The sequence below is a fragment of the Lepus europaeus genome, chromosome 23 (assembly GCF_033115175.1).
Source record: "Lepus europaeus isolate LE1 chromosome 23, mLepTim1.pri, whole genome shotgun sequence".
NCBI classification, from domain to species: domain Eukaryota; kingdom Metazoa; phylum Chordata; class Mammalia; order Lagomorpha; family Leporidae; genus Lepus; species Lepus europaeus.
In genome coordinates, this window is record NC_084849.1 from 27,835,326 (window position 1) to 27,857,927 (window position 22,602).

Here is a 22,602-nt window from a genome sequence, read left to right on the forward strand (position 1 = left end):
GCCACATTCAGACATCTACACCCTGATCTTGGGAAGCCTCCCAAGCTGCCATGTAGGCAGCTCCAGCATGGCAGCCTTTCTGTTTTATCACGTTCCTCAGGTAGCAGCTAACTGAGAATGGAAGGCGGAGGATGGCGCACCAGGTGCTCTGGGGGCAGGGAGATCCTGTCAGCCCACCCAGGACGACAGTGGGAAGCACAGCTCTGGATCAGGGAGCCTAAGGCAGACCCAGAAGACACTGGTGCCTGGTTCACAAACCTCACACTTCCTAGCTGGGTCCTGTTCCTGTGAGACAAACTTCCTCAGAGGAGGAACAGCACATTCCAACCCGCACTTGTCTCCTTCATCAGTTGTAACCAGGTCTGCAGAGAAACAAAATACTGCTCTGGTTATTACCTCTCCCGGGGGAAGCCTGGCTAACAAGACCCTACAGGTGAGCCATGAATGCCACAAGGAACAAGCTAACAGCCACAAGTATGTTGGTCTGGGGATAACGCAGCGTTCATTTGTGCCAGCCCCTAGGCCACTCATGTTCAAGGATATTGCAAATGCAGTCTTGAGCCCATTCCACACATGGTGGGAGCCAGCCAGACTTAAAGACTTATTTTCTCAAAAATGTAAATTGGCAAGGGAAGAAATAGTTCCTTCACAGTAGAGAAACTCGTAACTAAGGGGTCAAGGTTAAAATCAGCAGTGCTATATAACATGGGTAACAGAACTCCCAATGTGATGAGACAAGGGGGCATTTCCCATCTGTAATACTCCTCTCCTCAAAGCTCCTAACTCCAGCCAAAAAGCAAAATATTAGGCAAGGGGCTGGCATTGGGGCACAGTGGGTTAAACCACTGCCATCCTATATAGGTGCTGGTTCAAGGCCTGGCTGCTCCACTTCTGATCCAGCTCCCTGCTAATGAGCCTGGGAAAGCAGAGGATGGCCCAAGACACTGAGACCCTGCATCCATGTGGGATACCTGGATGGTGTTCAGGTTCCTAGCTTCGGCCTGGCCCAGCACCAGCTGTTGCAGCCATTTGGGGAGTGGCCCAGTGGAGGGAGGATCTCCCTTTATCCAGCACTCCCCCCAACCTTGCTTTGTAACTCTGCCTTTCAAACAAATAAATTTTTTAAAAGATTTTTTATTATTTATTTGAGAAGTAGAGTTACAGACAGTGAGAGGGAGAGACAGAGAGAAATGTCTTCCTTCTGTTGGTTCACTCTCCAAATGGCTGAAACGTCTGGAACTGCGCTGATCCGAAGCCAGGAGCCAGAAGCTTCTTCCGAGTCTCCCACGCTGGTGCAGGGGCCCAAGCACTTAGGCCATCTTCTACTGCTTTCCCAGGTCACAGCAGAGAGCTGGATTGGAAGAGGAACAGCTGGGACTAGAACCAGCATCCATATGGGATGCTAGCGCCGCATGCAGAGGATTAACCTACGTGCCACGGCGCCGGCCCCAAAACAAATAAATTTTTTAAAAAATAGGCAAACCTGGCCGGCGCCGCGGCTCAACAGGCTAATCCTCTGCCTGTGGCACCGGTATACCAGGTTCTAGTCCCCGTCTGGGCGCTGGATTCTGTCCTGGTTGCCCCTCTTCCAGGCCAGCTCTCTGCTATGGCCCGGGAAGGCAGTGGAGGATGGCCCAAGTGCTTGGGCCCTGCACCCCACGGGAGACCAGGAGAAGCACCTGGTTCCCGGCTTCGAATCAGCGTGATGCGCAGGTCGCAGTGTGCCTGCCGCAGCGGCCACTGGAGGGTGAACCAATGGCAAAGGAAGACCTCTCTCTCTGTCTCTCTCTCACTATCCACTTTGCCTGTCAAAAAAAAAAAAAAAAAAAAAAAAAAAAGGCAAACCCAAATTGAGAGACATGATACAAAACTGACTAGAGCTCCTCAAAGCTGTCAAGGTCATTGAAAAGAAAGCAAGACACCACCACAGACCAGAGGGAGACTACAGACAAGGAAGAGCACATGGTATCCATGGCTGGACTGGGTGTGTGTGTGTGTGTGTGATGGGGGGGAATCAGTGGAAAAACTAGTGAATTCTAAATAGAGTCTGGAGTGTAGTTAACATCAACACAGCGCCACTGGCAGTTAAGATGCAGCACCTCACGCTCGAGTACCTGGGCTCCACCGCCAGCTTTGGCTCCCAACTCCAGTGCTCACGCAGTTCATCCTGAGGCCTGAGACAGCAAGTGACAACTCAGTAACTGGGCCCCTGTCACCCATGGGACACACCTACATCAAAATCCTGGCTACTAGCTTCACCCTGGCGGGGCCTCAGTCATTCCAGGCATCTGGGGGAGTGAACCAGTGAATGAGAACACACTATCTTGTCTCTCTCTCAAAAATAAATAAATAAATAAATAAATAAATAAAATTAAGATAAAAAAATCAATCCACTAAATGATACCTCTAAAACTGATTATAATTAGTACACAGGTGACTACAGCTTAATTTAATAATTAGGAAGAAACATTTAACAATGAGCTGCTTTAATATCCAATAAAAATACAGATGAATTCTTGATGGAATAAAAACATCCCTGAAAAGATGGAAAGCTTCACCTAAGCGAATCTTGGAAGTCAAAGCCCACCTCAATCATTCGACAAACATGTACTGAACATTTACAATAGCCTAAACACGCAGTGGAAGCTGAAACAAGTAAGACATAACCGCACCTGCCTCTCTCTGAGCATCATTAGAGACAAGATGTGAGGCTGGCGCTGTGGAGCTGCAGCTTGTGACACTGGCACCCCACACTGGAGCGCTGGCTCGCATCCCAGGTGCTCCACTTCTGACCCAGCTTCCCGCTAACACACCCAAGAAAGCAGCAGATGGCCCAGGTACTTGGGCCTCTGCCACCCATGTAGGAGACCAGGATGGAGTTCCTAGATCCTAGCTTCAGCCTGGCTCAGACCTGGCTGTTAGTCATTTGGGAAGTGAACCAATGGAAGAATGCCTCTCCCTCTCTCTCTGTCACTTTTTGTTGCCTTTCAAATAAATAACTAAATATTTAAAAAGAAGAAGAATACGGATGTGAGGCAGGTGGTGTGGCACAATGGGTTAAGTCCCCACTTGGGACACTGGTGTCCCATACCAGAGTGCTTGTTTGAATCTTGGCTCCTCAGCTTCCTGCTAACACACCCAAGAGGCTGCAGATGATGGTCCGAGTTCTTGGTTTCCTGCCATCCACTGGAGACTTAACTGGAGTTCCTGGATCTGGGCTAGCCCAGCCCAGGCTGCTGCAATTTAGAGAAAACCAGCAGATGTATGAAAGTATTAACTAAAGGTAAGATTCAAAATGAAATCAGCTTGCAGTTTAAAGATAGTTACATAGGGGAAAGCACTTGGCACAGCAGTTAGAATGCCGCCTGGGATGCCTGCACCCCATGCTGGAGCGCTGGGTTCTAGTCCAGGCAGTTCTCCGTTCCAGCTCCCTGCTAATGCACACCATGGAAGCAGGTGGCAGTCACGTATCTGGGTCCCTGCCACCCACACAGCAGATGCAGACTGAGTTCCAGGCTCCTGATTTTGGTCTGGCACAGTCCGGCTATGGTGGGCATCTGGGGGTGAACCAGCAGATAGAAGCTCTTTGTCCCTCTCTACCTTTCAAATAATAAGAAAAATCAAAAACCAATTATGTACAAGGAGGCAATTTATAAAATAAACTTGGGGGATGGCATAAATTTAAATTTCTTCTCCATTCCAATGGGAGGAAAAGTAACCAATAAATATAGATTATGTGAAACAATACAGCTTAAAATAAGGAAATCACTTGGGTTTTTATGTAAGTTCCTGAAGTTATAAATATCTTTGAGGCTTCTACTTTGAGCCTTGATGGAGAAATGGACTGATTTACTCTCCTGCCTGCACAACTGAAAAAGCAGGCAACACACACACAAACAACGGTTTTCTGACACTGAAGGGCAGCAAGTTCAGGCCCACGAGGCATCTCGGCTGACGGTCCTGTAGAAGGGAAAGCCCAGTGGGGCCTGGTGGCCTCCCTGGAGGGCCTGGGCAGCATGCTGGGGAGATCCGCGAGGCGTCTCCTCGGAGTCTCCAGGAGTACTGATTGGAGGAGGAATCCCAAGGCTGGGCAAAGGGCAGTGAGAAAGGGCCTGTGGACAATCCAAGCACAAGGTGGGAATAACCCCTGTCCCATTAGCCAGAGGACACAGGGCTCCTAACCCAGGATGCAGCAAGTGAGACCACAGCAGGGCACTGCCTCTGTACTGGGGCCAAATCAGTGTCCGGCTCAACGCTGCTCTGGACCTGCCTGAGAATGCCTTTTGGGATCCAACTCTGCCAAGAAAACCTAATTGCACCCTAGGCCCCTCCCCCACCTCAAAGGTCCAGAAACATTTAAAGGAATACCAGAAACTATCTGGTACTCAGCAGTGTACAATTCACAGTGACTTGTAAAATTCATGACCAAAACTTACCAATACCCCAAAAAACAGGTAAATATGACCCATAATCAGGAGTAAACCCCACCAAAAAACAGACCCAGAAACCACACTGATGACAGAATGAGTAGACAAAGTTAAAATTATAAACACACTCCGTATTTTAAGAAAGTGAAGAATTCTGAATAGGGAGATAAACAGAAGCTCTACAAAAAATCCAAATTAACTTCTGGAAATGAAAAAAAAATGCAATGGCTGTGATTAGCAATGGATTCTACACTGAAGAAAAAGCTGATGGAATACAAGATATAGGAACAGAAACTACCCAAAATTTAACAGCCAGAGAACAAAGACAAGCGGCCCAACACACATGGAATTACAGTTTCAACCATCTTCATGTCCCTAACATTTGAGGGGAAGGAAATACTTATTTCCATAAGACTGCTAGTGTCAAGGGAAAATGAACCACGCAAGTGCTGCCTCAACACTGGCTTCCATGAATAGCTGAAACTGCTCTTAACCAGACGGCCAGCACACTCTGACGTTCGAGTCTGGCGGCCCAGGCCGGCTGCAGTCAGACACCAACAGTGCCCTCTCAGACTGCAACAGAGGGCAGTCACTTTCCAACTTCAACTGTGCAGATTCTGGGCTCTCCCTACACACGGCACTCCCTTCCCATCCAACAGCTAGGACTGACCGCACTGTCCTGTGGTGTGTGTTGGGGGATGAAAGGCCTCGCGCAGACTGCCATGTAGGCTGTGCATTTTATACCTTACAGAGCTCAGGAGCCAAACTTCCTCTCTGAACTTTATTCCTCTGAACAGCCTTACTTGAGCAGTCCTTTGCCCATTTTCCCTAATGTTCATTCTCCACTGCCTCACAAACCCTCATGGCGCACCTGCCTTTGCTACATACATGCAGTCTCTGCTCACGTCCTGGAAGGCAGAACAGCCATTCTCCAGTGCTGGTAGCATCCACACACGACCAGGAAGCAGCCAGCCAACTTCATCCCACAGCTAGGCTCCCAACACTGCCAATGCATTCTTTTTCTTTCTTTAAAGATTTATTTACTTGAAAGGCACAGTGTGAGAGAGAGAAAGATACCTTCCATTTGCTGGTTCACTCCCCAAACGGCCACAACAGTCAGGGTTGGCTGAGGCTGTCCAGTGGGCCTGGGGGTCTGCGGGCCCCTCAGACATAGGCAGCATGTCCTTCACAAGCAAGCTGTCAGCTGTGGCTGGAACACTTGTCTCCAGACCGACCAGCATCTCCCCTCACTGACAGCTTCTTGTGCTGCATGAGTGACTTGAGGCTTTAAATCACACGGGGTGGGGGGGGGGATGCAATCTTTCACCCAGTGCTGGGGCGGAGGGGAGGCTGAGCCCCTGGGGAGATTCAGACTGGCTCTAGGAAATCGCAGCTATCTTGTGTGACCCTTGTGGTTTTGAATCACAGCTTCAAGTCAGTTGCAGTCTTTCACCCAGAGCCAGCAGAGGAGGGGGCCGAGCCCCTAAGGAGACTGACTGTCTCCAGGAGACCCTTGCTATCTCCATGAGCACCAAGCCAATCAACACACAGTATATGAAATCCTTGTCCAGTGGGCATGCCCACAGACTGACTCAATTAAAAAAAAAAAAAAAAAAGTAATGCCTTAAGAACCCGGGACACTTTCTCAAAGCCAGTGTCCCACTCAGGCACTCCGCCTGGTCTCCTCTCGGACCAGATGCTTTCTCTGTCACTTCTGCCTCTTTGCAAATTGTTTCCCGGCTTTTTATTTCTATACTAAGCTGAGGAAAAGGACCCACGAGACTCACTCCGGCAACCACCCTCCCCTCTGTGACTGGTAACATTGGGTCAGGCCAAAGCCCAAAGCCAGGAGCTCCATATGGGTTTCTCACGTAGGTCCAGGGGCCCAAGCACTTGTAGCACCTTCCACTGCTTTTTCCAGGCACATTAGCAGGGAGTTGGATCAGAAGTTGAGCACCCAGGACTCAATCAGGTGTTCATTTGGGATGTAGGCATTGTAGGCGGTGGCTTAACGTGCCACGCCACCCACAACAGTGGCCTTGGCAACCATTCTTCCGCACACTGCCTGCGGTACTGGGGTGAGCAGCCCTCTCGACAGGCTGGCTCACAGCAGGACTCTTCCCACTGTTGATGACTGACAGCTGAGGCTGCCGGCCCCACCTCCTCCTTTCAATGCTTTCAAAGCCGCATTCCCTGCTGTGTGAGAAGCAGCAACTGTTAAGAGGGTCGAGGGAGCACTTTCCCATCTTATTTCTCCCTACATCAAAGACTGTTTTTGCTCAAAAAAATGAGAAACATTCAAACTGAGATCAGAACTAAGCAACCGTTTACTGATTTCACTTCACATTCTCGCTGATACAATGCCCTGCTTGGTTCAAAGATGTGTATTAGTTCAACTGTTTACAGCCCGTTCACTGGGGATGAAGTAGTTGGGAAGCAGGAGACAGCTAAGGGTTAACTTAGGAGGCTGAGAAACACAAGTTCTGAAACTCCTTCCTGGTTGGGCTCTTTGTCTGCCTCCCCCACCCAAGGCTTTGAGGCAGGGGCCGAGAGAGGGCTGACTGGGAAACCCGAGGACAAGAGCCTGCAGGCTTGACAGCCCCTCACTCAGAGCTGTGTAAGGGAAAGGATAGGGGCCAGAGGACCTCTACACCTCTACAGCCCCTCACCTCTACAGACACTTTTCACACGCAGGGCCTCAAGTTTCAGCCTCAATCCGAGCTCTGATTCTTGGCCCGCTTCTACTCTCTTAGAAGTGTACTTTTGGGGGCCGGTACTGTGGCATAGCAGGTCAAGAGATCCAGATGAAGCTCCTGGCTTCGGTCTGACCCAGCCCTGGTTGTTGCAGCCGCTTGGGGAGTGAACCAGCGGATAGATCTCTCTGTAACCCAAATAAACAAACAAATCTTTTTTTTAAAGTGTACTTTCCTATAATAAACTTTTGCTCTTATATTTACTGTCTGTGTGACCGTCGTCTCATTCATTGTCGGAGGCTCCGAAGAGCACGTCCCTGGTCCTCACCTTCCTGATCTCTACTCCCGTGACAGAGGTAACACTGAAAAGGAGTTTTGTGAACAGTTCTCACTGAGTAACAGCTGTGATTTTTTAAAAAGATTTACTTATTTATTTGAAAGTAAGAGTTACACAGAGAGAGGAGGAGAGGCAGAGAGACACAGAGAGAGAGAGAGTCTTCCATACGTTGTTTCACTTCCCAACTGGCCGCAACAGCCAGAGCTGCACTGATCCGAAGCTAGAAGCCAGGAGCTTCTTCCAGATCTCCCACGTGGGTGCAGGGGCCCAAGGACTTGGGCCATCTTCCGCAGCTTTCCCAAGCCACAGCAGAGAGCTGGATCAGAAGTGGAGCAGCCGGGCCTTGAACCAGTGCCCATGTGGGATGCCGGCACCGCAGGCAGCGGCCTTACCCACTATGCCACAGCGCCGGCCCCACAGCTGTGGTTTATTAACTGCTTCTTACAAGTCAAGTATTGCCATGTTAATATCTACAGACCTGGGGCCTATGCTGGGGTGTAGTGGGTAAAGCTGCCTGTGGCAACCAGCAACCCAAAGGGGTACCAGTTCATGTCCCTGCTGCTCCTCTTCCGATTCAGCTCTCTGCTATGGCCTTGGAGGGCAATGGAACATGGCCCAAGAGCTTGGGCCCCTGCACCCGCATGGGAGACTTGGAAGAAGCTCCTGGCTTCAGATCAGCCCAGCTCTAGTGGTTGCAGCAGTTTGGGGAGTGAACCAGCAGATGGAAGACCTCTCTGACTCTCCCTCTCTCTGGCTGTAGCTCTTTCAAATAAATAAAATCTTAAAAAACTGTGGACTTCTCTTTCAGAAGGCAGGATTTCCACAGTGCCTTAAAATGCAGAAAGGAGTTCCGCAGGCAGTCCATGAGAAACACCAGGACTGCAGCAGGGAAGAGCTGTAGGTGCCAACCATAGGAGACTGAGTACAAGGGCTGGACAGCTGAACGTGGCTGGAGTTCACAGTCTGTTCTGAGGGAGAGCAAAAGCTGACATCAGAGTGAGAAATCTGAATCTTGATAATACTAAGTGAATGCAGTAACAGAGGTACAGGCCAGGACTGACTGAGAGAGGCTGAACCCAGAAACAGGACGACCAATGAGAAGATCACACCTGTAATTCTCAAAGCTTTTATAATCATCCCTTCTCTGAGTACACAGCAGCTGCCACCTGCAGCCTGACACTGCTATTGTAAAGCATTAATAAAGAAGCACATATTAAAGATTTCTTTTCTTGATTTTAAAATTTCTTTAATCAGTGGGGCTGGTGCCATGACACAGGTTAATCCTCCACGTGCGGCGCTAGCATCCCATATGGGCGCCAGTTCTAGTTCTGGCTGCTCCTCTTCCAATCCAGCTCTCTGCTGTGGCCTGGGAAAGCAGTGGAAGATGGCCCAACTCCTTGGACCCTTCCACCCACATGGGAGACCAGGAAGAGGCACCTGGCTCCTGGCTTCGGATCGGCACAGCTCTGGCCATTGGGGCCATTTGGGGAGTGAATCAACGGAAGGAAGACCTTTCTCTCTGTCTCTCCCTCTCACTGTCTAACTCTCTCAAATAAATAAATAAAATCTTAAAAAAATTTTTCTATTAGTGTAGGGGCCAGAGCCTTAGGCGCCAGCATCCCGTATGGGCACCGGTTCGAGCCTCGGCTGCTCCTCTTCTGATCCAGCTCTCTGCTATGGCATGGGAAAGCAGTGGAAGATGGCCCAACTCCCTTGAGCCCCTACACCCAAGTGGGAGACCCAGAAAAAGCTCTTAGCTTCGGATCAGCTCAGTTCCGGCCACTGTGGCCATTTGGGGAGTGAACCAGTAGATGGAAGACCTCTCTTTGTCTCTACCTCTGTAACTCTTTCAAATAAATAATACACACACACAAACAAATCTAAAGGGTCCTTGGTGGAAAAAAGGCTTCAAGTTTCTCCAACCCTGGCCTAAAGGATCCAAAACACAAAAAATACTGAGAACTCTCAGGACAATTTACAGATTCAGTAGAAATGTTAGAGACAGGAAACTTGTACAGAAGTCTATATTCAAGGGAAAGGCATGTGTGTCAGTTTGGGATCCTGAAGAAGACACACAGAGTAACTTAAAAATATTCAGGTATCAGGGGCCAGCATCCTGTGTGGGCATGGAATCCTGGCATCCCCACTTTCAATCCAGCTCCCTGCTGATACGCCTAGGAAAGACAATGGCCCAGCTCCAGCCATTGTGGGCGTTGGGGGAGTGAACCAGCAGATGGAGGATCTGTCTCTTCCATAACTCTGCCTTTCAAATAAGTAGGGGCCAGTACCCCATATGGGCACCAGTTTGAGTCCCAGCTGCTCCAGTTCTGATCCAGCTTGCTGCTAATGCGCCTGGGAAAGCAGTGGAGGATGGCTCAAGTTCTTGGGCCCCTGCACCCACTGAACCAGGGGATGGGAGATCTGTCTCTACCTTTTCTCTGTAACTCTGCCTTTCAAATAAATCTTTTTTTTTTTTAAAGTAAATCTTTTTTTTTTAAAAAAATGACCCAGAACTATTTAAAGACGAAATATTTAGGCCGGCGCTGCAGCTCACTAGGTTAATCCTCTGCCTGCGGCGCCGGCACCCCGGGTTCTAGTCCTGGTCAGGGTGCCGGATTTTGTTCCAGTTGCTCCTCTTCCAGGCCAGCTCTCTGCTGTGGCCAGGGAGTGCAGTGGAGGACGGCCCGAGTGCTTGGGCCCTGCACCCCATGGGAGACCAGGAAGAAGCACCTGGCTCCTGGCTTTGGATCGGCGAAGCGCCGGCCATTGACGCCATTTAGGGAGTGAACCAGTGGAGGGAAGACCTTTCTCTCTAACTCAGCCTGTCCAAAAAAAAAAAAAAAAAAAAAAAGAAGAAGAAGAAGAAGAAGAAGAAATATTTAAAGATTATGAATCTTTAAAGAAATTCAGATATTAAAGTCCCTTTATCAAATATTAATTATCTGCACTGCATTAGGCACTGTGTACAGCAGTGAAATCTACTTACCTCATGAACTTCATGAGGGACAAATAAAGAGACCTAACTGTTGATATATAAATAGGATACCATTATAGATAGATGCATTTACAGTAGATGTTAAGGAAAATGCAAATAATACAAATCAGTGCTGTTAAAGACAACAGGGGCCTTAGTTCTTCCTCTCCAAGGAAATTAGAGACATCTACTGCCGACCTGAAGGGGAGCAGGAGTTGGCAGGGTCGAGGGCTGGCCAAGGAGGCAAGCTTTCTACTACAGCGGTGTGGGGGTGAAGCTGGAGCACTTGCGGACCCTCGGAAGGCAGTGTGGCTAGCTAGAGTGCACCAAGCAGAGAGGCCATGGCTTTCATCAAGAATAAAGATACAGGCAGTGAGCTGGCAGTTAGTCCAAACCCTGGAATAAAAGCACCTAATTTATATCTTTAAAAGATCTCTCCAGCTAAGATGGGAACTGAACTGTAAGGGGGGGGGGGGGAACCTTTCAAAGCACGGCCATAGAACCAGCAAGAGATGGGCGACAGCAGTGTGGACCAAGCAACAAGCACATGACTGGCATCTTAAGCAGGCTGGCACCGTGGAAAAGCATCCTACCCACTGCAGGAGCTTGGGACCCCAGCCCAAGGGCACGACGAGCCAGCCGCACTCCCAAGTGAAAACAAAAAAAAGAGAAAAACCACTGCCTCTCTGAAGAGTGTGCCAGAGCGCTGGCAGGGGACACAGGAGATCCGGGAGTGACAAGGTGAGTGAGCAGGAGTGGGGGCCACACGCAGGGCTTGGAGTTAGAGTATATGAAGAACTCGCAGAACCTCGAAATGAAATGGCAGGCAACTCAACATTCAAGATAGGCGAAAGGTAAGAATAGACTTTCTGTGTATCAACACACAGAAAATGTGACACAGAAATTAAAACCATAAGCCATTGGAGCAGCTAAAATAAAAATGACTGACCATACAGAGTTTTGGGCGAGGACACAGAAAAGCTGAAACCACTACATTTCGCAATTAGGACAGCAAAATGTTACACACACTACAGGAAACAGTTCAGTATTTCCTGAAAAATACACTTTCCATACAAGCCAGCAATTCTAAGCCTAGGTAGTTACCCAAAACAAATGAAAACATATGTCCATGGACATGTATACAAATGTCATTTATTCATAACATCCCCAAACTTGGAACAATGAAAATGTTCATCATTGTAGCGTAGTGAGTAGAGTCACCACCTGTGATGCTGACATCCCATATGGTTACCACTTCACGTCCCGGCTGCTGCTCCACTTTTTTTTTTTTTTTTTTTTTTTTTTTGACAGGCAGAGTGGATAGTGAGAGAGAGAGAGAGACAGAGAGAAAGGTCTTCCTTTTTGCCATTGGTTCACCCTCCAATGGCTGCTGCGGCCGGCGCATCGTGCCGATCCGAAGCCAGGAGCCAGGTGCTTCTCCTGGTCTCCTATGCAGGTGCAGGGCCCAAGGACTTGGGCCATCCTCCACTGCCTTCCTGGGCCATAGCAGAGAGCTGGCCTGGAAGAGGGGCAACCGGGATAGAATCCGGCACCCCAACCAGGACTAGAACCCGGTGTGCTGGCGCCGCAAGGTGGAGGATTAGCTTGTTAAGCCACGGCGCTGGCTGCTGCTCCACTTCTGATCCACCTCCCTGCTAATGCACCTGGGAAAGCAGAAGATGGCCCAAGTTCTTGGGCCCCTGCACCCATGTGGGAGACCAGGAAGAAGCTCATGACTTTGGACTGGCCCAGGTCTAGCCGTTGTAGTCATTTGGGGAGTGAACCAGCAAATGAAGATCTCTCTCCCCCACTCTGGCTCTCCCTCTCTGTGACTCTGCCTTTCAAAAAATAAATAATTCTCAAAAAAGAAAAAAATCAAAGGTCAAAGTGCCAGCATTGTGGCACAGTGCTTCAACACCAGTTCAAGTGGCTGCTCTACTTCCCAACCAGCTCTCTGCCTGAGAAAGCGAAGAACATGGCCCAAGAACTCAGGCCCAGGCCACCCCGTGGGGGACCTGGATGGACTTCCAGGATCCTGGCCAGCAGATGGAAGATGTCTAGCTCTCTCTCTCTCTCTGAAAACTCTGCCTTTTAGGTAAATACAAATAAATCTTAAAAAAAGGTAAGAGTCCTAGCTTTGGCCCCCTCTGGCTGCTGTGGGTATTTTTAGTGGAGGGAACCAACAGGTGGGAATTCTGTCTCTTCCCCTCTCAAAGAAAAAAACAAAAACAAAACAGGGAAGGGCAGGGCAGCTTTCAGCCTGGTGCTTAGGAAGCTTGCCTCCCAAGTGGGAGCACCTAGGCTTGATCCCAGCTCTGTCTTCCTGCTAATCAGACCCTGGGAGACAGAGGTGCTGGGTCCACCACCTGGGTTCCTGCCACCCTTGTGGGAGACCTGGTTTGAGTTTCTGGCTCCTAGCTTAGTGTGGTCCCAGCTCAGCTGGTTCATTTCCTAGATGCCTATTGAGGGCATCTAGGAAATGAACCAGCAGATTGGAGCACTCTCTCGGCCTCTCAAATTATTAAAAACAAAACAAAACAAAAAAACCCACTTTTTAATGAAAAAATACAGGGTAACCAAACTGTGGGATACCCATACAGTGGAACAGTCCTCAGCAACAACAGAGAAGCACTACTGGTATAGGAAACAAAGACGAATCTAAAGAACACTATATGAAGCTAAAGGCTTCAGACACAAAGAACACCTACTTTATTCCATTTCTATGAAATTCTGCCGAAGTTAAACCTAACCAATAGTGACAGGAAGCTGGTCTCTGCTTGCCCGAGGCTCCGTCTGACCGCAAAGGTACACAGACAACCATCTGAGGTGATGCAATCCTTCAGTGTCTTTGCTGTGGTATTAAAATTTAAGTTTAACTTGGTGCAAAATAATTTTGAAATCTATGCACACAGGAGGTCTTCCAAAAATTCGTGAAACCTTTCCTTTCGGCTGCGTGCGGTGGCAAGATGGCGGTACAAATTTCCAAGAAGAGGAAGTTTGTTGCTGATGGCATCTTCAAAGATGAGCTGAACGAGTTTCTCACCCGGGAGCTGGTGAAGATGGCTACTCTGGAGCTGAGGTCCGAGTTACACCAACCAGGACAGAAGTCATTATTTTATTGTTTTTTAAGATTTATTTATTTATTTATTGGAAAGTCGCAGTTACACAGAGGAGTGGCAGAGAGAGAGGGAGGGAGGGAGGGAGGGGTCTTCCATCCTATGGTTCATTCTCCAATTGGCCGCAACGGCCGGAGCTGCACTGATCCGATGCCAGGAGCCAGGAGCTCCTGGTCTCCTACGTGGGTGCAGGGGCCCAAGGACTCGGGCCATCTTCTACTGCTATCCCAGGCCATAGCAGAGAGTTGGATGGGAAATAGAGCAGCCAGGACATGAACCAGTGCCCATATGGGATGGCAGCGCTCAGGCCAGGGCGTTAACCCGCTGCACCACAGCATGGCCCCGAAATCATTATTTTAGCCACCAGGACACAGAGCGTCCTCTGTGAGAAAGGCTGGCAAATCCGGGAATTGACTGCCGTCGTTCAGTAGAGCCTTATGCTGAAAAGGCGGCCACGAGGGGCCTGTGTGTCACTGCCCAGGCAGAGGCTCTGCGTTACTAACTCCTAGGAGGGCTTGCTGTGTGGAGGTGTGTTGCAGTTCACCACGGAGAGCAGAGCGAAGGGCTGTGAGCTCCTGGTGTCTGGGAAGCTGCGAGGACAAAGGGCTAAGTCCATGAAGTTTGTGGACAGCCTGAGGATCCACAGCAGGGACCCTGTTAACTACTATGTTGACACCGCTGTGCGCCATGTGCTGCTCAGATAGGGTGTGCTGTGCATCAAGGTGAAGATCATGCTGCCCTGGGACCCAAGTGGTAAGACTGGCCCCAAGGAGCCCCTGCCTGACCACGTGAGCACTGTGGACCCAAAGATGAGATCCTGTCCACCACCCCCATCTTGGAGCAGAAAATGGGAAGCCAGAGCCATCTGCCATGCCCCAGCCAGCCCCACAGCATAACAGGGTCTCCTTGGCAGCTGTATGGAGTCTGGATGTTACCTTGTAAAGATCTTTAATAAAATCTTGTACAAAGAAAAAAAAAAGTTTGTGAAAAACGAGTATTTTGAAGAAAGTGTTTTGGACATCAAAAATGTCTTACACCAAAATAAATTTATCCGTCAATTTTTCCATGACCTTTTTGATGTCCCCTTATATATACATTTGTCAAGATTTCACTTAACTGTACACATACAAAAGATGAACCTTACAACACGTAAATTATACTTCAAAAATATGGTTTTTAAAAATTTGAGTTTTGCTTAAAAAAAAAATTTGTGATTGATTTTCTTTCCCAAGTTCATAAAGCACAGAGAAGGCAATTCCAGGGAAAATGCTGCAAGCAGGCTTTGGGTAACGGCAGTAGGATCAGTAGGATCCAGCCTTCCACAACTGTGACACAACACTCCTGCTCCGAGCAGGCTTTCTGCCCATCCTCCTGTGACCACAGCCAGATCTCGGAGCAGAGGCGCAATAACATGTGTGGACGAGGAAGGCTGTCACATAAAGCAGACGTCTATCCCGCACGAGCACCATTTACCTTACACACTGTTAGGCAACTAAAGTGCCACCTATCAACTGTGAATGGGTTATTTTTAGAGAACGCTATTAAGCTGTTCTCTAAGCTACCCACTTTGGTGAACTTTAATTATCTGAACACAAAACTACAGTACTTCATTTCACAGATAAAAATTAACTTGTCATCAGATGCTAAGTTAGTTAAACTGATCCAAATTAATGTTCCAAAAATAGACAGGTAGACGTGCTAATGAGTGCTTTAACAGAAAATGGATTCCTGACTTCAGCTTTGTTCTTCCCCAATTCACAACCAAGAAAGCCAGTGCAAAGGTTTTTTAGAGGGTGCAAACCATTAAGTGAGCAAATGAAAGTTTCAGCAATGAAACCAGCAGTCGTGGCTGTTCTGTATTTACCCCTACTTTTTGAAACGTGAAGAGTCAGTGCTCCGATACACCACAGGGACCAGGGCTCAGACTCCGATGTCAGTGATGTGGATGTGGTCGCCCAGGACAAGGTGCTGTGGAGAGCACAGGGCTCCAGCAGACTTGGTAGCTGCACCTGAACCTTTCAGTCTCTTCAGTAACAAGACAGAGGCCAAAGACCCAGGGACAGTTCTTATTCCACCCCTAGCCTTTCACTCTAACACCTCAAGTGGCCCTAGGCTTGGCCGAAAAATCAGGAAAGATGAAGGGCTGTGAGGGTTACAGACACAGCAGACACAGGCTGAAAGACAGCGGCCTTCCAGAAATGGTGATGTGGTCTTTTAAAAATTATTTTATTATCATCTTACTACATTTTTCATGGGATACTCTAAAAAGGAAGTAATATCAGAAAAGGACCAGACTTTACATCAGGAGGTCTGAGTCTTAGTGCTCGCTCAGCCATGGCCTACCTGTGTGCTCTCACAGTGCTGGCCAACTGACAAAAAGAAGATTGTCCTGTTCCATACGCAGGCTTCTTTTGAACATGAGCCTAACAAACCCAAACATTTACTATGCACAAAGGTTTGTGCACACGTATGTGTGGACACAGACAGAAACAAGGACTTGCAGCAACCTACATTCAGCAGAGGTTTCACAAAGCTTTGGCGGACTGAAGGACACAAATTATTAAAAGAAAAACTAACGTTTGTCTCCTCATGAATAGGAAAAATAAGTCTTGTTTCACTAGATCTAAGATATCCTGACAATCCACCATGCTTTCAAACCCACAGCCAAGCGTCTTTATTTGAAGCACAGCCACACTCGGTATTCTACACCACAGGAAGTCTCCAGTCCAAAGCAGAACTCCAAGTAACCCTGTGCCAGCTGTGCTCCCAACTTGTTGTGAGACAGAAATGTCGGTCCCGAGGAAGTAGACAGGCCACCTACTTAGTGATAACCCCCCACTTCCTTCCTCAGCCCTCCCTCCTCCATGCTGAAGAACTTTACAAGGTGGCACAAAGGGCTAAGCTGCTGCCCCTTACCCGGGCATCCTAAATCTTTGAACCCAGATTCAAGCCCCAGCTACTCCACTTCAGATCTAGCTCTCTGCTAATGTGCTTGGGAACACAGCACACTTATTGGCCCGTGACACCCACGGGGACCATTTGCGGAGTGAACCAGTAGATGGAAGATCTGTCTTTTCCTCTCAAGTAAGTAAATAATAAAAAAAAAAAAAAAGAAAAGAAAAAGAATTTTACAACAATCCAAGTGAGTCTAGTTAGCAGTGAGCTGCTGTTAGTGATATCAACAAAGACTAAGAACAAGCATTCAAGTGTAGCAGCACGGGCAGCTCCATGTACCTCTGGACCAGGAGCAGGTAACAAAATAAAAAAGCAACTCAGTAATCCAACGATCATGGTCTCTGGCACTAGTGCTAAGTTTAGAAAAACCATCTTCTATGGAACACAGTTCCTACTTTATAGAAGAAGAAACTCAGGCAGACAGAAACTGTACTATTCCCCAAAGTATGCTACCCATGTGGAAGGTCCTAGCTGCTATTCAGGTAATTTTCCCCAGAATAAGCCTGAAACAAGAGGCAAACGTGTTCTGTAAAGGGGCGTGGGAGCGGGAGAGCAGGTGTAAAGGTAGAAGACGTGACTACAAAGCAGACACAGCAAGGTGAGGAAGAGATCCTAACAGGCAAAGCTGACCATGGTGAAGATGCAGCGGAAATCAGAATCCAGAGATGCTTACTGATGTCAGTCATGACAGGGGACCTTCTCAAGCCTGTGAGCAAACCAGACAACAGACACCAAAGACTGGCAGATCAAGAGGACGGAGAATCTGGTCTGTGGAGTGGTCAGCAGACAGAATCCAGAGTGCGGCCAACAAGGACCAGCCCACTGAGAAAACCGTAAGGGCAGAGGGCTGCAAAGCAGGCGCCCACTTCCCAAGGCGCCCCTGCCAATGACAGGTCAAGGGGAGATGCTCAGATGGCTGACCACTCACTGAAACATGAAGGGGTGGTGAGTAAGAACCGCCTTCCTGTCAGAAATACTGCACAGCTGCCTCAGACACGTGCACACTGACTCCAAGACGGGGGAAATGGTCACCTGGAGGCCTCAGCATTGCTACCTAGACTGGAAAGAGCGGCCTGCTCAACTAAGCAGGTGGCAGGATGGTACACAACAGACGCTAAACTAAGTAAAGCAGAAAAATGGAACCCATAATTATCACTCCCAAACGCCAGCAAGAAAGTCTCCAGTTAGCTCTGGAAAACTAATGCCACTTCTTTCCATTAAAAAGTTTCTGCAGTTGAAAGTTTCTATAACCCGTCATGAAGAGGAAGTAGACAAGAAAAGGGAAGATCCTCAACAGAAACTGGTAACCACCACACGTATGTGAAGTGTTACACGCAAGGAGCCCTCACGCATCGCTGGTGAGAATGCCAACAGCACAACCCTTCTGGGGGAATTTGGCAACAGCTAAGGAAACTATATATGTGCATCTCTCTGTAGATCAGTCACCCCGCTCACAAGAACACTCTGGAGATAAACGTGCAATGACAAATACACACGTGGTCCAAGGTATTCACTGCAGAGTACTGCAAACATTGTGAATATCCACACATCACACATGGAGGGGGTTGGATATACTGAAGTAGCCCCCAGGATAAAACAATGTGTAACTGGAAAAATGAACCAGGAAGATCTCTAAGAACTGATGGTGTGACCTTCGAGACACACTGTGGAGTGAAAAGTCCAAAAGGGACTTAGGTTATGATGTGTGTTGCAGAGAAAAGGAATAATCACAAAATACTCATACATCTGCTTCTATGTACAAAACACACACAGGCAGGAAGGAGACTGGAGACTGGAGACTGGCTACCAGGGGCCAGTCAGGACGGGTGGAAAGGAGCAAAGGGCGGAGGTGCAGGGGAGGCGGAAACTCCTCTGATTCACATTTCTGTAGAGTTCTGCAGAACCCTGGTCAAAGACCACACATTCAAACAAGTAAAACCAGGGCCGGGGCTGCTCCACTTCCGATCCAGCTCCCTGCTGATGTGCCTGGGAAAGCAGAAGATGGCCCACATGCTTGGGCCCCTGCACCCGCATGTGAGACCCAGATGAAGCTCCTGGCTCCCGTTGCTGCAGAAATGTGGGGAGTGAACCAGCAGATGGAATCTCTCTCTCTGTGCCTCTGCGTCTCTGCAACTGCGCCTTTCAAATAAACAAACAAATCTTTAAAAAATAAACCCAAAAACTAAAAGTGAAACCAATCAGGATGTGCAAGGCACGGAGCACGCTGTGACAGTAACAAGCACAGGGAGGAAATCCTGGAAAGCAGCGCTGTAACTGGATGCCGTGAAGCCAGTCGGAAAGGCCCGCAGTCCGCTAAGGCTGTTTCTCACAAGGAAATGGGTCAGCAATTCTGAAACCACCACATCCACAGGACTGACCAAGTAAGAACGGGAAAGACAATGACAGCCGACTTGGCAACAGCATTACAAAGGTCCTCCAAAAAAATCTGTAGAAAAATGGGATCACAAGGTAAGTTTACCTTGGTATGCATTTTTTACTATTTGAAGACCTCTCATATGTAAGTCACAATAAATGGAGAGAAGCTCATTCTTCCTTACAGGAGTTAAGTAAACAGAAAATCGCCATTAGGCAAATTCCACAGTAATAACCAGATTAAGTGGAAATGTTATCACAGTCTCAAAGCACATCTGTCAAGATATTCATGAACTACAAAAGGACACAAAAGGGCTGCACTATGGTGTAACAGGTTAAGCTATTGCCGGCAGGCATCCCATTTGAGCTCCACTTCCTATCCAGCTCCCTGCTAACTTACCTGAGAAAGATTCTCCTGTCTCTATCACTTCCTCACTCTCTGTCACTCTGCCTTTCAAATAATTTTTTTAAGTGTGTAATCTCAGGCTGGCGCCGCGGCTCACTAGGTTAATCCTCCGCCTTGCGGCGCTGGCACACCGGGTTCTAGTCCCGGTCGGGGCACCGATCCTGTCCCGGTTGCCCCTCTTCCAGGCCAGCTCTCTGCTGTGGCCAGGGAGTGCAGTGGAGGATGGCCCAAGTCCTTGGGCCCTGCACCCCATGGGAGACCAGGATAAGCACCTGGCTCCTACCATCGGATCAGCGCGGTGCGCCGGCCGCAGCGCGCCTACCGCGGCGGCCATTGGAGGGTGAACCAACGGCAAAAGGAAGACCTTTCTCTCTCTCTCACTGTCCACTCTGCCTGTCAAAAATAAAAAAATAAAAATAAAAAATAAAAAAAAGAAAGGCACTATTCCCAATAAAGTTCCAAACATTAAAAAAAAAAAAAAAAGTGTGTAATCTCAGACAAACCTCAACTGAGTCTATACAGTAACAGTCCAGTGACTCTTCAATAGCACCACGATCACAAAGGGGAGGAAGAGACTCAGGAGATGTAACAACTAGATGTCACAGGAGATCCCAGAAGAGAAAACAGGAACATTCAAACGAGGTCATGTCCTGCTAACAGCAGCATGACAGCGGTTCTGGGGTGGGTAAGAGGCCACTTGTACACTGCATCCCATACAGGCAGCCGGGTGCAAAGCCAGCTCTGCTCCCTAGCACAGCCTCCTGCCAATGTGCAATGTGGGACGCCTCCCAGATGCAGGTAACAGCTTCAGCAGCTGGGTCCCTGCCACCCATGCGGGAGACCCAGAATGAATTCTGACTCCCAGCTTGGCCCTGGCTGTTGTTGTCATGAGGGGTAAACCAGAAGGTGGGAAAGCTCTGTCTTTTAAACAAATAGAAAGTTTGAAAAATCTTATTTCCTTGTCGGATAATGTTACTACAGATATATAAGACATAAATATGAAGGCAAGGTGGTATATGGGAATTCCCTGTACTAACTTGGCAACTTTTTAGTTAAGTCTGAAAGGATATACAAATCAATAAAAAGTTTTTAAAAAGTACTCCAAAGATGGCCCAAGTGCTTGGGCCCTTGCACCCTAGTGACAGACCCAGATGGAATTCCAGGCTCCTGTCTTCAGCCTAGCTCAGCCCCAACAACTGTGGTCATCTGGGGACTGAACAAGCAGATGAGCGATCTCTCTAACTCTGCCTTTTCTTGAAAAAAAAAAAAAAAAAGCTGATGTTAAGTTATATATGCACGTGTATATACTGGTTTCTAGGTGTTCTGTGTGTGTGTGAATGTGTGTGTATGTGTATGTGTATAAAACAGATATTTAAAAGAACAGGGGGCCAGTGCTGTGGTGTAGCAGGTAAAGCTGCTGCCTGCAGTGCCGGCATCCCGTGTGGGCACCGGTTCTAATCCCTGCTGCTCTGCTTCCAACCCAGCTCTCTGCTGTGGCCCGGGAAAGCAATAGAAGATGGCCCAAGTCCTTCAGCCCCTGCACCCATGTGGAGACCCGGAAGAAGCTTCTGGCTCCTGGCTTCGGATTGGCACAGCTCTGGCCATTGCAGCCATCTGGGGAATGAAGCAGCGGATGGAAGACCTCTCTTTCTCTCTCTCTGCCTCTCTGTAACTCTAACTTTCAAATAAATAAATCTTAAAAAAAAAAAAAAAAAAAAAAAAAAGCAAGCAAACAAAAAGGCTATCACACTACCTTAAAATCTGTACTAAATGAATGTGTGCTTTAAAAAAAAAAAAAAAAAAAGGCTGGCACCGTGGCTTAACAGGCTAATCCTCTGCCTTGCGGCGCCGGCACACCGGGTTCTAGCCCCGATTGGGGCGCCAGATTCTATCCCGGTTGCCCCTCTTCCAAGCCAGCTCTCTGCTATGGCCCGGGAAGGCAGTGGAGGATGGCCCAAGTCCTTGGGCCCTGCACCTGCAAGGGAGACCAGGAGAAGCACCTGGCTCCTGGCTTCGGATCAGCGAGATGTGCCGTCCGCGGCAGCCATTGGAGGGTGAACCAACGGAAAAAAGGAAGACCTTTCTGTCTCTCTCTCTCACTATCCACTCTGCCTGTCAAAAAAAAAAAAAAAAAAAGCCGGCGCCGTGGCTCAACAGGCTAATCCTCCGCCTTGCGGCGCCGGCACACTGGGTTCTAGTCCCGGTCGGGGCACCGATCCTGTCCCGGTTGCCCCTCTTCCAGGCCAGCTCTCTGCTGTGGCCAGGGAGTGCAGTGGAGGATGGCCCAAGTGCTTGGGCTCTGCACCCCATGGGAGACCAGGATAAGCACCTGGCTCCTGCCATCGGAACAGCGCGGTGCGCCGGCCGCAGCGTGCTACCGCGGCGGCCATTGGAGGGTGAACCAACGGCAAAAAGGAAGACCTTTCTCTCTGTCTCTCTCTCACTGTCCACTCTGCCTGTCAAAAAAAAAAAAAAAAAAAAAAGGGGGGGGGGGGGAAGACCCAACAAGGAACAGGACAAAAGGACATGAAAAGCAGAGCGACACAGGTAAAACTGAGAAATAACTCGTGACAAAAGGCAGTAGCAGAGGAAACGGGGAGGAACACGATAAATGACAGTACACACTCCTACCATTGTCTAGCACAAAGCCAATGTGCAACAAGTGTTTCTGATTCCTTTAGTTCACTTACTAGTGAACTAAATGTTCACATTATTAGTCCTTATTACTTTAGTTCGTCTTGTTTAGCCTCACGCAAATACAAAGTGATTCCTTTTCTCACATGTACTGGAATAAAGTGATTTCCCAGTCTGAGGAGGCATTGTCATCATCCAGGGGACATCTTCAAAGTGTGGACACTCGGTTTTTATTTCACATCTACCCACAGAACAAAACCTCTGTGACAGACACCTTACCGCGGGGGTACCTGCCCAGCCCACAGCACCCTTACCCACTGTCCCATCTTGTCTGTGCCCTGTCAGAGTACTGCTCCTGATCCTGGCGATGCGGTCACACCCAGCCGTGACAGAACCCATCAAAGGCAGAGCTGGACCAACCTGCTCTTCTCTCAGAGAAGCAGAGCTGTCAGCCAGGCTGGCAGAAGGATGTCTATGTTGGGGACTGAGGATGCTGGGATGGGCCACACGCACCCAGACTCGAGGCCTTGGCTCCTGATGACATTCCAGCTCCTCAATCCAACCCTCCAGCCCTTAGGTCCTGGCTTGAGGTTCTGCACTCTAATAACCTGTGCATGTTCACAAAGGATCCCCAAAGGACGGCAGAAGCCCACGAGAATTCCACAGGGGCCTGCTCAAGCAGAATTA

The 22,602-nt window shown here is 48.7% G+C and overlaps 1 protein-coding gene and 1 pseudogene across 1 annotated transcript in view; one reads left to right on the forward strand and one right to left on the reverse strand.

Annotated features, from left to right (window-relative positions):
• MAPK1 (mitogen-activated protein kinase 1) overlaps nt 1–22,602 on the reverse strand; it is a 103,141-nt gene that overhangs the window by 49,439 nt on the left and 31,100 nt on the right. The window lies entirely within an intron of this gene.
• On the forward strand, nt 13,398–14,489 carry LOC133752328 (small ribosomal subunit protein uS3-like; annotated as a pseudogene).